Raw genomic sequence first — 12,061 nt, forward strand, 5'->3', positions numbered from 1 at the left:
AGTGCTGGAATCACTGACGTAGACGCATTCTTCTCCATCCCCAACACTAGTGTAAGAGGTAAAGGCACTTCTTTTTGCATAGATATGCTTGGTAGCACTACAGTCTACCACCCACTTGCTCACATTGGTCATAAGATTTGCTTGAGAAATGACCGCAACAATAATGTCATCTCCTTCGGCTATATTGGCCCTAGGAGGATTGTCGTTTCTTGCTCTACACCTGCACTGTGGTGCATGATGGCCCGACTTCCAACATACAAAGCAATTTCCTTTCTTCTTGAAGGTGGGTTTAGATTCATTGGGACAGGATTTAAGAAAATGATTTTTCTTTTTGTGATCAGGTTTTTGTTCATACCTTTTGGGAGCAGGTCTTACTTTTACCATATTTGCCTTTGTAGTCAAAGCTTTGGCCCTTGCAGTAGCAGACTCCTTCCTGTTGGTATCTTCAATTATTATGTGTGTAATTAGTTCTGATAGAGTCATCTGTTTGTGCCTGTGTTTCAACTGTTGTTTGTAATTTGTCCAAGATGGCGGCAATTTCTCGATTAGAAGTTCTGAAACAAATTCATTCGGAAGTAGAATGTTCTCTACTTTGATGTCTTCGAGTAACTTGTGGTATTCATTGGTTTGAGTTTTAATGTCTTTGTCTTCAACCATCTCCCAACGGTAGTAGTTTCCTATGACAAACCTTTGTTTGACGACATCTTCGGCAATGTATTTGAGAATCAACGAGTCCCAAATGTCCTTTGCTTCCTTGTAGGAACAATACACATCGAACAAATCATTAGAAAGTGCACTAAGCAGAGTGTGTCGGCATACCTTGTTCGCATAAGTCCATTCTTCAACTAGTTTTGAGTATGAAGGAATAGAGGAGTCAGACTTTGAAGATGAAAGAGCAAAAACTACACCATACACGTCTAAAAGGGTGGCAACGCGTTCTTGACAGCGTCAGAAGTTTTGTCTAGAGAAAACCTCAATTTTAGACACGTCTGGAAGTGATTTTGTGAAGACCGTCTGGGTTCCGGGAACAATGGTTTGGTTCTCCAAAAGCATGTTGTTGGTTTGGTTCTCCAAAGGCATGTTGTTGACGTCAGCCATAAGTCCTTAAGATATTTGTAAAAAGCTGCCAAAATCACGAACAAAATTTCCTGAGGCGTGTAGAGTCACTGTCCTTAAGGACTTATCCGCGGTGTGTTGCGCAAGTCCCCCCAGGATACAACAAGAACTTCTCAGAATATTTCTGAGGATCTCAGAACTAGCACGAACTCTAAACTGAGTATAAAAATAACCTAGAATATTTTTAGAGAAGAAAAGAGCTGAAGAATGAAACTCAGAAAGAAGAGGAAAATGAGAAAGAATGAATTTGGTGTATTTTGGAATGGAGAATGAGCTCCCTAATTATAGAGCTAGGAAAGAATCAATTTAAATAAAAGAAATTAAAACATTAAATTTTTAATGTTGAGCACTTAAGGAATTTTTTATCATTGCTCAAAATATTACGGTTAACAATTAAGAACATTAACTTTGCCAAATCAACGTTGCAGTAGGTCTTTCAAGGTCTTTTTGCAATCAACGTTTTACAACAATATTTTAGTATTAGAAAGAAAACTAAAAAAATAAAAGACTCTAAACGAAAGGATATAGCAAATTCGCATTAGCCTCAAGGCCTTGAGAATGTAAACCTAAGTAAATTCGATTGTATGGAAGTTGGTGATCCAGAAGAACCACCAGTCAAGTACCTTTGGGTGACTGCTTTGATGGAATGATTTGGGAAAAGGATATATTGATAAATAAAAATAAAAATTTGAACTATCACTACATTTCTGGCAGTTTTGGAGGAAACCCTTGGAAATAGGGGCGATTATAAGAAACTCCAGTTATTTCCAGCGGTTTCCTATAAAACCCCAGCTATTTCCGGCATTTTTCAAAATCCTTTGCTATTTTCGGCGGTTTTGTAGGAAATCGTCGGTATGTTTAGCGACGCTGCTTTTACCCAAGCTTTTTGGAACCGTCAGAAACAAATTTTCCAGGGATTAAAACCGTCGGAAACATTAAAAATAACCCTTGAAAAAATTATATATTTTTGTAGTGAAAGAGGTGAAAAAAGAAGAAAGAAAAAGCTTTAAATAATTTATATACAATTTCGACTAAGCCCCAAAGGTCTACTAATTCTAATTAAATAATTACGTAAAAGAAAAAACAAATGTGTCTAATTTCCCACTTTATCTGTATATGAGATGGGATATCCATCATATAAAATTTAATAAGCAATAACATAATATTTTGATGTAGAAATATTATTGTTTTTTGACACCAATTGAAGCACTTGATCAATGACGGTCTACAATATTAACATGAATAATTGGGGTTTAACCCAGAGAAGAAAAAGTCAGAAAACCTTATACATTACTTGGTTTCCCGGAACTGATAACTTCATTCCTTGCTACTTGTATGCCCTTTATCCAACTTCATCTTCTCTATGTTGAAATCAATGGCATGTTCCTTCCATATGCCCTCTTCAAGATAAGCCTCAAAGAAACTTACTTCCTCACTTGATTTCACAACTACGGCAGCACTACTCCTAGTGCCATACAAACCCTGCAAACATAGAGTTATATCTAAAAATAAGTGAAAAGTCCCATGATTTTGAATTCAATGTTTTGAGGTGATATTGTTGATTTACCAGCGGAGTTTCTACTTCAACAAAAATGGAACTCAAATTGAATTCCCAATCAAGATTGCATATGTGAGGTAGATGAGTTTCATCAGCTTTAGTTTTGTCCTTCATTACCTTTTTAAGCACCTCCTTCAATGGTATCTCACCATCCCCATATTTCGCTAGCTCTTCTTTGAAACTTACTTCAAGTCGCTGAGCCTGTCAAAAGGCAGAGAAAACTTTGCTTTCTGATTGAATAAAAGCTCCAAAAGAGATAAGAATCTCACTGTGGAATTGAATGAAATAACAATATTTGCTTAATTATACTTTGATGTGAAATAATTTTCCTCAAGTTTTTTTTTTCACTTATATTTCTCTTAAAAGTAGAAAAAATTACTTACCCCGAACAAATTTCACACAATCTAACTTAAAATAATTAATTCTTTTTCTATTTAATAATAATATGTTTAGCTCAATTAAGCAACTTTTTTGAATGGGGAACTATAAGAGAAATCTTATATGACTCAAGTTAAAGGGTGTGTAGTTCTTGGTCAGGGGAATAAAGTATCCAAACTTTTGAAGTCTTTATACAAATTGAAATAGGCATCAAAACAATGGCATGAAAAACTTAATTGTGTTTTACTTTGTGATGGCTTTTGAGCTAATATTATTATATGTTTTTTTTATGGATGATATGCCAATATTTTCTCCATACAATGATATAGTTCTAAAAATAAAATTCTTTTGGGATCTAAGTTTGACATAGGTAAAGTCAATGTGATTTTAAGAGTTAAGATCATACTAGAAATAATATATTAGTATCCCAATAACAATACATTAAGAAACTTCTTAAGAAGTTTGAGTATTAAGACTTCAAACCAATAAACAATGAATTAAATAAAAATAGAGAATAATCTATTTTTCATCCATAATATGCCCAAATAATTAAGACCTTAATGTATTTAATGAACTTTTCTAAACCAAACATTGCTTATGTAGTAGGTAGATTCAATGTCCTCATCAAGATCATTTGTATGCACTTGTAAGACTTGTGAAATACTTAAGATGTGCAATGAATCATGCCATTGAATTAGTGGATTTCGTGCTATACTAAAAACGTATATTGATGCTAATTGGATCTCTTATTAAAATGAGACAAAATTCAATAGTGGTTATGTGTTAACACTTAGGTGTAGTGATTATGAGGAGATAAATCAGGTAAAGAACTGTTGCAAAATCAAAAATGGAATCAAAGTTTGTTGTTTTTAAGATGGCTAGAAGTGAAGTTGAGTGGTAAAAAAACTTTTTAGAAAATACACTAGGAATGAAACCAACCCCATATTTATCAATACATTGTGATTGTCAATTAGACAATAACTATAGCTAAAAACAAAAAAAAACTATAATTGAAAGAATAAATTGTTAAAGAGTGCAACAATTTCCAGTGATTATGTTATGTTAAAACATAATTATGGCAACCCCTTTAGGGACTTCCCATCCAAAGAAGTATCAACTTCAACGAAGAGTAAAGAAAGACAAGTAGAATAAAGACTCCTAAAGAACTTTCCTTATCTAAGTCTTAGCATGATTCTCTTTACCTAAAATACATTTATCTTGTTTTGTAGCTCATCAAATAAAAGAGGAAAACCTTGCAAAAGATTGCCAAGCAAAGGAGAGAAAAGGAAGCAAGTAGGAGTGCATGTTGCAGCCAGCCGTGAAGAACATTTTCCATATTTTCCATGTGGAAAACAGCCAGTCGTGTAGCTTCTTCTCTTTGAAGCATGTTTTCAATATTTTCCACGAGAACCATGCATCCAGCTAAGTTTCAAATATGTTCCATGTGAAACTAGCAACCAGCCATGTAGCTTCTCTTGCACACCTCTCTTAGGAGCTTCATGCACGTTGTAAACATTGCAATAGATTGCTAGGCACTCTTCCCTTCATCTATAAAGAGAGGAACATTCCTTTGTAAAGGAAACTTGATTGTAATAGTGAAATGCTGCATAAATTCAAACACTTCTCTCAAGTTTAACCCTTATGCTACTTTAGCAATTCTTTCCTCTAGCTCCCTTCCCTAATGGAAGGCCGTCTGAGTTAGAAACTATCCACCACATTCATCCAAACACAGTCACACATTTTGTCACACACCTTGCACGCATCAACCATAATCATCCGTGAATCCAATTCCGCTGCCACTTCTCTATCGGAAAGTTGTTTCTTCTTGAAGACAAAAGCAACTTCCATCATTTGGCCTCCAGAGCTAGTCGATTCTTGCGGTGCTTCAAGAGCTAAGTGCTTTTTTCTTCCATTCCTCTGTTTTTCGTCATGTGTTGTTCAAACTCTATCATTGTTTCATCAATTTTTTTAATTATGTTTTTGCTTAATTTGTGTCTGTGAATGTTGTAATCATGCTTTCGGTTTTCCTTAGTGATTGTTGCTCATTTTAATCGGTGAATTTCGTTTGTCTCACTTCAATTCTAACTTCAATCTCATTTTTCCAGTTTTTTCACGTTGATAACAGTCTAAATACCACTATTTTCATACTTAAATTTGATATTAAAACACACCCTTTATGGCATAAAATGAGCTTAAAATCAAGCAAAACACTTAGTTGAGTCTTGTGAGAGTCAAAAGTTGGTTTTAGAGATATTATGCTTGTTTATACATTGTTTTGCAGGGTTTTAAGGTGAATTGAAGATGGAAGTGAAGTAAGGTGGACTTAGACCAGTGAAAGAAAAGGAAAAAGGCTGAAAAGAAGGGTCAAGTGAACCGCTGAGCGCTAGAATGGACCGCTGTGCGCCCAGAGCGATCAAGGACAAACCGCTCAGCGGCAAAAATGACCGTTGAGCGGTCAAAGCGGCTAGAGGGAAACCGCTGAGTTGTGAACTTAGGCGCCTGGGCGGTTGTCTGTTTTTATTAGCTAGATTCTGTAATCTTTCTTTTATCTTTTTGGGCTTATATATAGCCCCAGTGCGAATCAAAACACATTCTTTTGGCAGAGAGAAACGTCCAGAGCTATTCCACACACCTTGGAGGAGGTTCCTTGGATGCTTAGACTTCAATCTACCAAGTTTAGGGTTATTTCTTCCATTTTTTCATCATATTTCATCTAGTTTCACCATGATTATGGTGAACTAAACCCTAGGTTGTTGGGGAACAATGTAATCTTTTGAAACTCTCACATATCCAAATTCTTATTTATTTTATATGCTTGCATATGCTTGATTTATCAATTGTTGGGTTCTTCACCTTTGCTTAATGCTTTTATCGTTTAACTCATTCGGTAGATGTTGTTTGTCTTTATTGATACGGGGACGTACAGTAATGTCATGAACTGGTGTTGAATTCCTTGATTATGTTAATATCGCCTAGGGATAGGGGTAGGACGATCAATTGTATTTTTCTTCCATTTATCATGCATTATTAATTGCTAGGGGAGGCTAGGGATAACAAGACGGTAATTAGTAATAGGCTCTTTTCACCAAGGGATTGAGTTAAGGATAGACCAAGAAAGTTTGCATGACAATATGATAAATAAGCTAATTAAATAAGAAGAGTAGATATATGAGGGTGGATAAGATGAAATTGTAAACCCCAACAACTTCATTCATCCATAGTTCCTTTTAGGCAATTGAATCATTGCATTTGCATGTTTACTTTTGTTCTTTGCATTAACAACTCAACTTAATTCTTTTCTTAAGTCTTACGCGATTAGTTTACATGTAAAGTAACGCCTAAGAGTCCTTTGGGAAACTATACTTGGACTTACCCAATTTATATTACTTGATAACGATCTGATACACTTGCCAGGTACTTAACATGTTTTTGGCGTCGTTGTCGGGTACTCGTGGTTTAACTTATCTAGTAGTGTAAACTAATTAACTTTGACTTGATTCTATGTTTATTTTTATTTTTGTTCTAATAAATGTTTTATAGGGTTTTGTGCCTAATGTTTGCAGGATGCAGTATGGACAAGAATTTGACTATATGGGCACTCAATTCTACCAAAATGCTTTCAATCATTGGTGGAACCTCACTCATACATGGATCAAAGACAATTTGGGCAAACTGCTGAGAAACATATTACTCCATTTAAGAAAAATACAGATTCTCATGAACTCTTTCAGAGGGTCATGAATTTGGAAGTATACCATGTCAAAAGCATAGAGGAGAATACAAAGAATGACAAATTTTTTCCGTAGGACATGTATACAAGATTTTCTTCTCATAGAAGCATGGAAAAGAGGAAACAACAACACTTTTCACCAATAGAAATGTGGGAGTATGATCAACAACTATGTCAACAGGTAGCTGATGTGGCGGAACAACTCAAAAGCTCTAAAGAAAAGTTTGACAAATTTCTGGAGAAGTACGATTACAAGAGCTATGAAGTTCCCTTCGGGAATTTGGAGACATCAATTGATGAGGTTGTTGATGAGGAGAAGATAGAGAGAGAGGTGAAAACAATAGAAGAGATAGAAACAAAAAAGGTTGTTGCTAAGGAGAAGATAGATGAAGAAAAGATAGAGATAAATGAAGAGAAAACAGAGGAGAAAAAAATGGAGAGAAAGGAGGAGAAGATAGGAAGAAAAGATAGAGGAAGAAAAAACAGAAAAGTTGAGTGAGGGGGACAAAGATGATAATAAGGAAAAGGCAGTGGTTGAGAAGAAAGAAAAAAAGAAAAAATATGCAAAAATAAAGAAGAAAATAAGAGAAGAAAAAAAGAGAAAGTTGAGGGAGAAGAGTGAGAAGAAGAGGAAGAGAGGTAAGAAGAAAAGATTATATGCAAAACCTCTTCCTCATCAAAAGAAATATCATAGGAAAGAAAAGAGGTCTAAGTGCTTTATGGAGATCTTCAAGAAATTGGAGATTAAAGTTCCTATGATTGATACATGGAAACATGTGCTTGGTGTTCTCAACTTTATGAAGAAATTTAGCAGGAAGAAGAAAAAGAAAATAATATCAAGCAAAGGGAGTTTCAACACCTGTCGATGGGTGTTTGAACTCTACCGGGTCAAGCTAGTGACATAAAAAGAGCGCTTACTGGGAGGCATCCTAGTGATCCAAGAACAATATTTTTGTACTTTAAATTTTTAAATCTTAGTGATGTAATCATGAACAATTTTTAAATTTTTGTGTATTGGGTAGCATCTACTGAGGGATGCTAATGATTTAGGTCACTCAAACTCTGCTAGCTAATTATGTGCAGTTAGATCTAGTGTTTTAGGAATTCTGTGAGTCTTTAATTGAGCCAGCCAACTTTGTTTCCACAAATTTTTCAGTTTTGGTGAAATTTTAATTTGTTTTTCTACACTTTTAGCAACTGCAACTATGTTTTGATGAATCTGTCTATTTTTGTGCATTATGAACATTTGGACAACTTTATTTGACCATTTAAAATGTGTGCACACTGTTCATTTGGTCATTTTCCAACCAATGTACAAAATCACCATTTAAACCACCAATTTTGCTCTTAAATTGCAAGTAAACCAATCATTTTGGGATTCTGAGTGTTTTGGTGCAATTTGCATGTTTGTGCAATTGTATTTGGTGCATTGAATTCTGCTTCTACTGTTCATATGGTCATTTGTTGCACTTAGCTGAAAAACATAAGCCAAAACACCAAATTTTGATACATTTTAGGAAGTGAACTAGTGGATTCTGATGTGTTTGATTTCTTTATTGTCTAAGTGATTACACACGTCCTATTTCATGATGTAAACTTTCTTGAAGCCTCAGTTGAGCCTTAGGCACACTGCCATTCATTTTGGCCACTGATGTTTCCATTTTTCAACAACAATTTGTTGGTGTAGTTTCCTTTTGTATGTTGTTTGCCATTTTTACTACATTATTAACAACTACTGCAGTGATTTTGTGCAGTTACGTGTTTCAGTGTTGTTGCAATCTTTGTGCAAGTCCATTTGGTCAATTAAAATCTGAAGTTATTGTTCATTTGGTCACCTTCTCACCAAAAGTGCAAAATCATATTTCCAACCATTGAAATTGCTTGAATTTGGCAAGTGGGCCAGTGAGTTCGGTTTTGATCCCTTCCCTTGATGTTTTACAGTTTAAGCACCTTCAAATAATGCATACAAAGTTGCTCAAATCATCAAATTAAGTGTCCAAACGTGTTTGTGCAAAATTTCCATTCAAAACACCAATTTTACAACAGTTTTTCTGGTTTAAGTTGCAGAATTTTGTGAATATGTGTTGTTGTGATTATTACACCGAATTTTATCTTAAATTGGTAGCAAAATCTTGGTTCAATTCATTAAAAAGAAGTGCACAGTTCAGATTTAAATTTCAACCATATCCATCCGTGAATCCAATTCCGTTGCCACTTCTCTATCGAAAAGTTGTTTCTTCTTGAAGACAAAAGCAGCATCCATCATATAATCTGATAGGTCCTTTGACGAACCCTTAAGGGGAAACACAATTTTAGAAATATCAAGAGAAATGAGGCTCAAGCCACTTGCAAACAAACAAGTGATGAAAAATCAACTTTTGTGATCAGAGATCCTATGAATAAGGGTAAACAAGTCATTTGTTAGGTCTATTAACACTAGGATTGATTTTAAATCAATTATGTTAATACCTATGGTATGGTGTGTGAAAGTTTTAAATATTGCATATATTGAAATAGTAAATTTTGATGTTAAAATTATCTAATATAAAAGTTTTAGCTTTTACCAAAGCTTTTAATGATTTTTGAATCCCTTTTATGGGTAATACATGATTTACAACGTACACTTGATAAAATCACCTATATGAATGTTAATTGCATGAGATCTAGATAAGATCTTTATAACACTGATGAATATTGACACATCTATAATATAATAAGTACAAGAGAATGACAATAACAAAATTTTAAGAATGTATATGGATTGATAAACTGCTAATATATACCAAATATTTTTTATTCATATAACTTGTTATGACAAGTATATTGGGTTAAATTTGTCAATTTAAAATCGATTCATATACGAGTTGTAATACATTAAATTTTCTTCTATCATTATTTGTATCTTATACCTATTGTGGATAATTGTTTTGCAAATTAGGTATTTCAAAGGGTTAACAATTGATTTGCAACCGCATCCAAGAGTGATGTTGAATCTTGTCCTGCAAGCAAGGCAGTCGGGGATGATTCCAGATCTGGTGCTACTAAGATCTCAAGGAATACATGGACCTTGAAACGAATGATGCCTTTCTTTTCTCTTTTCCTACTCCTCCATCTTCGGGATCCTCTCCTTCCCCTTCACCTTTTCTTCTACCTACCTAATTGGGATCGTGGAGCTTGTGTTGGTGTAGAACAAGACTCCCCTCCCTACATATAGATGCATCTCCACTCTTTCACTCATTCCTTTACTCTCACTTCTTCTCCTATCTATTTTATATCCTAGGTAATTTTAATGCTACTTCTGAGTTCTCAATGTTATCTGAAAAGTTTCTTTTATATTTTGGAACACTTACGTATCAAATTACTAATAACTCCCTAAAGACTGTGATTCTCCACACCTCAGAAAATTAATCTTCTTTGTGTTTCCATAAATATTTTACCACAATCAGCCGGTCGGACAGTAACCGACACAATTTGAATACGCAGTGCTGTGGGAGCTGGAAAGTGAAACTTCTGGTCAGTAATCAGATGATGATCGTCCAGTTTTGCATCTGTATAATGCTGCACTAAGGCTTCAACAACAGCTCTTGATTCTTTATCTTTCAAAGTTTGTGTCTTCTTATATCTTCTTCTTCTATTCCTAATGTGCCAACAGATCTGCTTTTATATTCTTTTTCAGCCCTTCTCGTAGACTCTTTTTCTCAACTGAGTGGCTTCAGATTCGGTTAGGGAGCATCTAATCTCTTCCTTTTTAGAGAAAATATAACGCCCGTCTTGGAAGTTTAGGTGGCAACGGTTGCAACTTCTTCACTAAAGTACCAAATTCTCACTGGTTTATTTTTTGCTTACTTAGTTTGTTGATTTGCGAATGCAAGGCCAACAGAAATATTAGTTTTGAACTACTTGTTTTATTATTGAGAAGCTTTGAACCTAGTTGCTTTCTTCTTCATTGGACTAGGCAGTCCAATGAACACCTCACCATGATCACAATTATCACTAAGGTAGAAGGGTTCAATCCATATATGTAGATCTTCAAAGACTATGGCATTGTTTAGAAGTTCAAGATTCGTGAGAAAGGTATGATGAATAAGAAGGTAAAATGTTGTTTGATAGGTAGTCTTTATCAAATACGTCAGAATCAGGAAAACTTATGGCAAGATGTTTAAAACAATTTAAAATCACTATTTGTTAACTAAATAACTATGATACTAAACAGAATTGAAGGGTACATAACCTTATGCCAGGGTGAGTCCAGTGTGGCATTTGAAAGAACATGCAGACCAGAAGAAACCTCTTTAATGGTAATTGGCTGTCCTTTGGGTATGTTGGTTATGTAAATCATTGATTTGGAGGAAATATCAGCCACAATCAAGTTGAATCCATTGTAATAATCACCCTCTCTTTTTAGGCTTTCTGCAAATTCTTTAGGATGTTTCCCACTCTGTCAAATTCAAATGGTAACAAACTAAAATCATACTATACCTTCTAAGATTAATCCCAACAGACTAAAATTTCGTAAAATAAATATAATTATGTAACAAAATTTAAGTAAACTATGATTAAACTCAATATATATGTGTATATATACCTTAAGAAATGATGCAGGTAGATCTCCTCTGGTTTTAGCCTCAGGGAGAGAACGAAGCTCCAAAACATTGGTGAGAAAAGCCACTCTTCCATCTCTGAACAAGCCAACCATGTTCCTCCACCTATCTCATCTCTTCCTCCAACTATATCACTATCTTCCCACCATGACATAGCCTTTGTAGGTCTTAACACCAAAATAAAAAAAAAAAAAAATAAGAAAAACATAATTGAAATACATAACAATATAGCTTTACAATAGGTAAAAACACGCATGCATGTCAAAACCATGCAACATAGTTACAGTAAATGTAGAAAACTTGCCGGTTGTGATATTCATCTCTGTTGTTAAGGAGAAGGAAAGGNTAGAGAGGGTGGGTTTGCCAAAGAAACAAAGCTATGCACATTCTTCAATTCAAAGGCTTAGAATTTGATCAAATCTTTCTATACCCACTATAAAGCATCCAATGAAAAAAGTGGCTTTATTTATAGTTGCAATAAGAGGGAAACGATGTTGACAAATTGAAGACGTGAGCCTTTGTCTACTTTTGAAACGATGAAAGACAGGAGCACACGGCTGACTTTATCATGAACAAGCACGGTTGAATAATAAACCAAATTTGACTTAGGTTAAGTCAGTTTTTACATTTTATTTATTAGGTCCAATTTAACTCATTCATTCTTGTTTGGATTCTACT

General features: G+C 34.6%; 1 pseudogene; it reads right to left on the minus strand.

Annotated features, from left to right (window-relative positions):
- Positions 1-2,293: 2,293 nt before the first annotated feature.
- Positions 2,294-11,841, minus strand: LOC106764435 (annotated as a pseudogene).
- Between the last annotated feature and the right edge of the window lie 220 nt (positions 11,842-12,061).

Source organism: Vigna radiata, chromosome 6 (assembly GCF_000741045.1).
Source record: "Vigna radiata var. radiata cultivar VC1973A chromosome 6, Vradiata_ver6, whole genome shotgun sequence".
Lineage (NCBI taxonomy): Eukaryota > Viridiplantae > Streptophyta > Magnoliopsida > Fabales > Fabaceae > Vigna > Vigna radiata.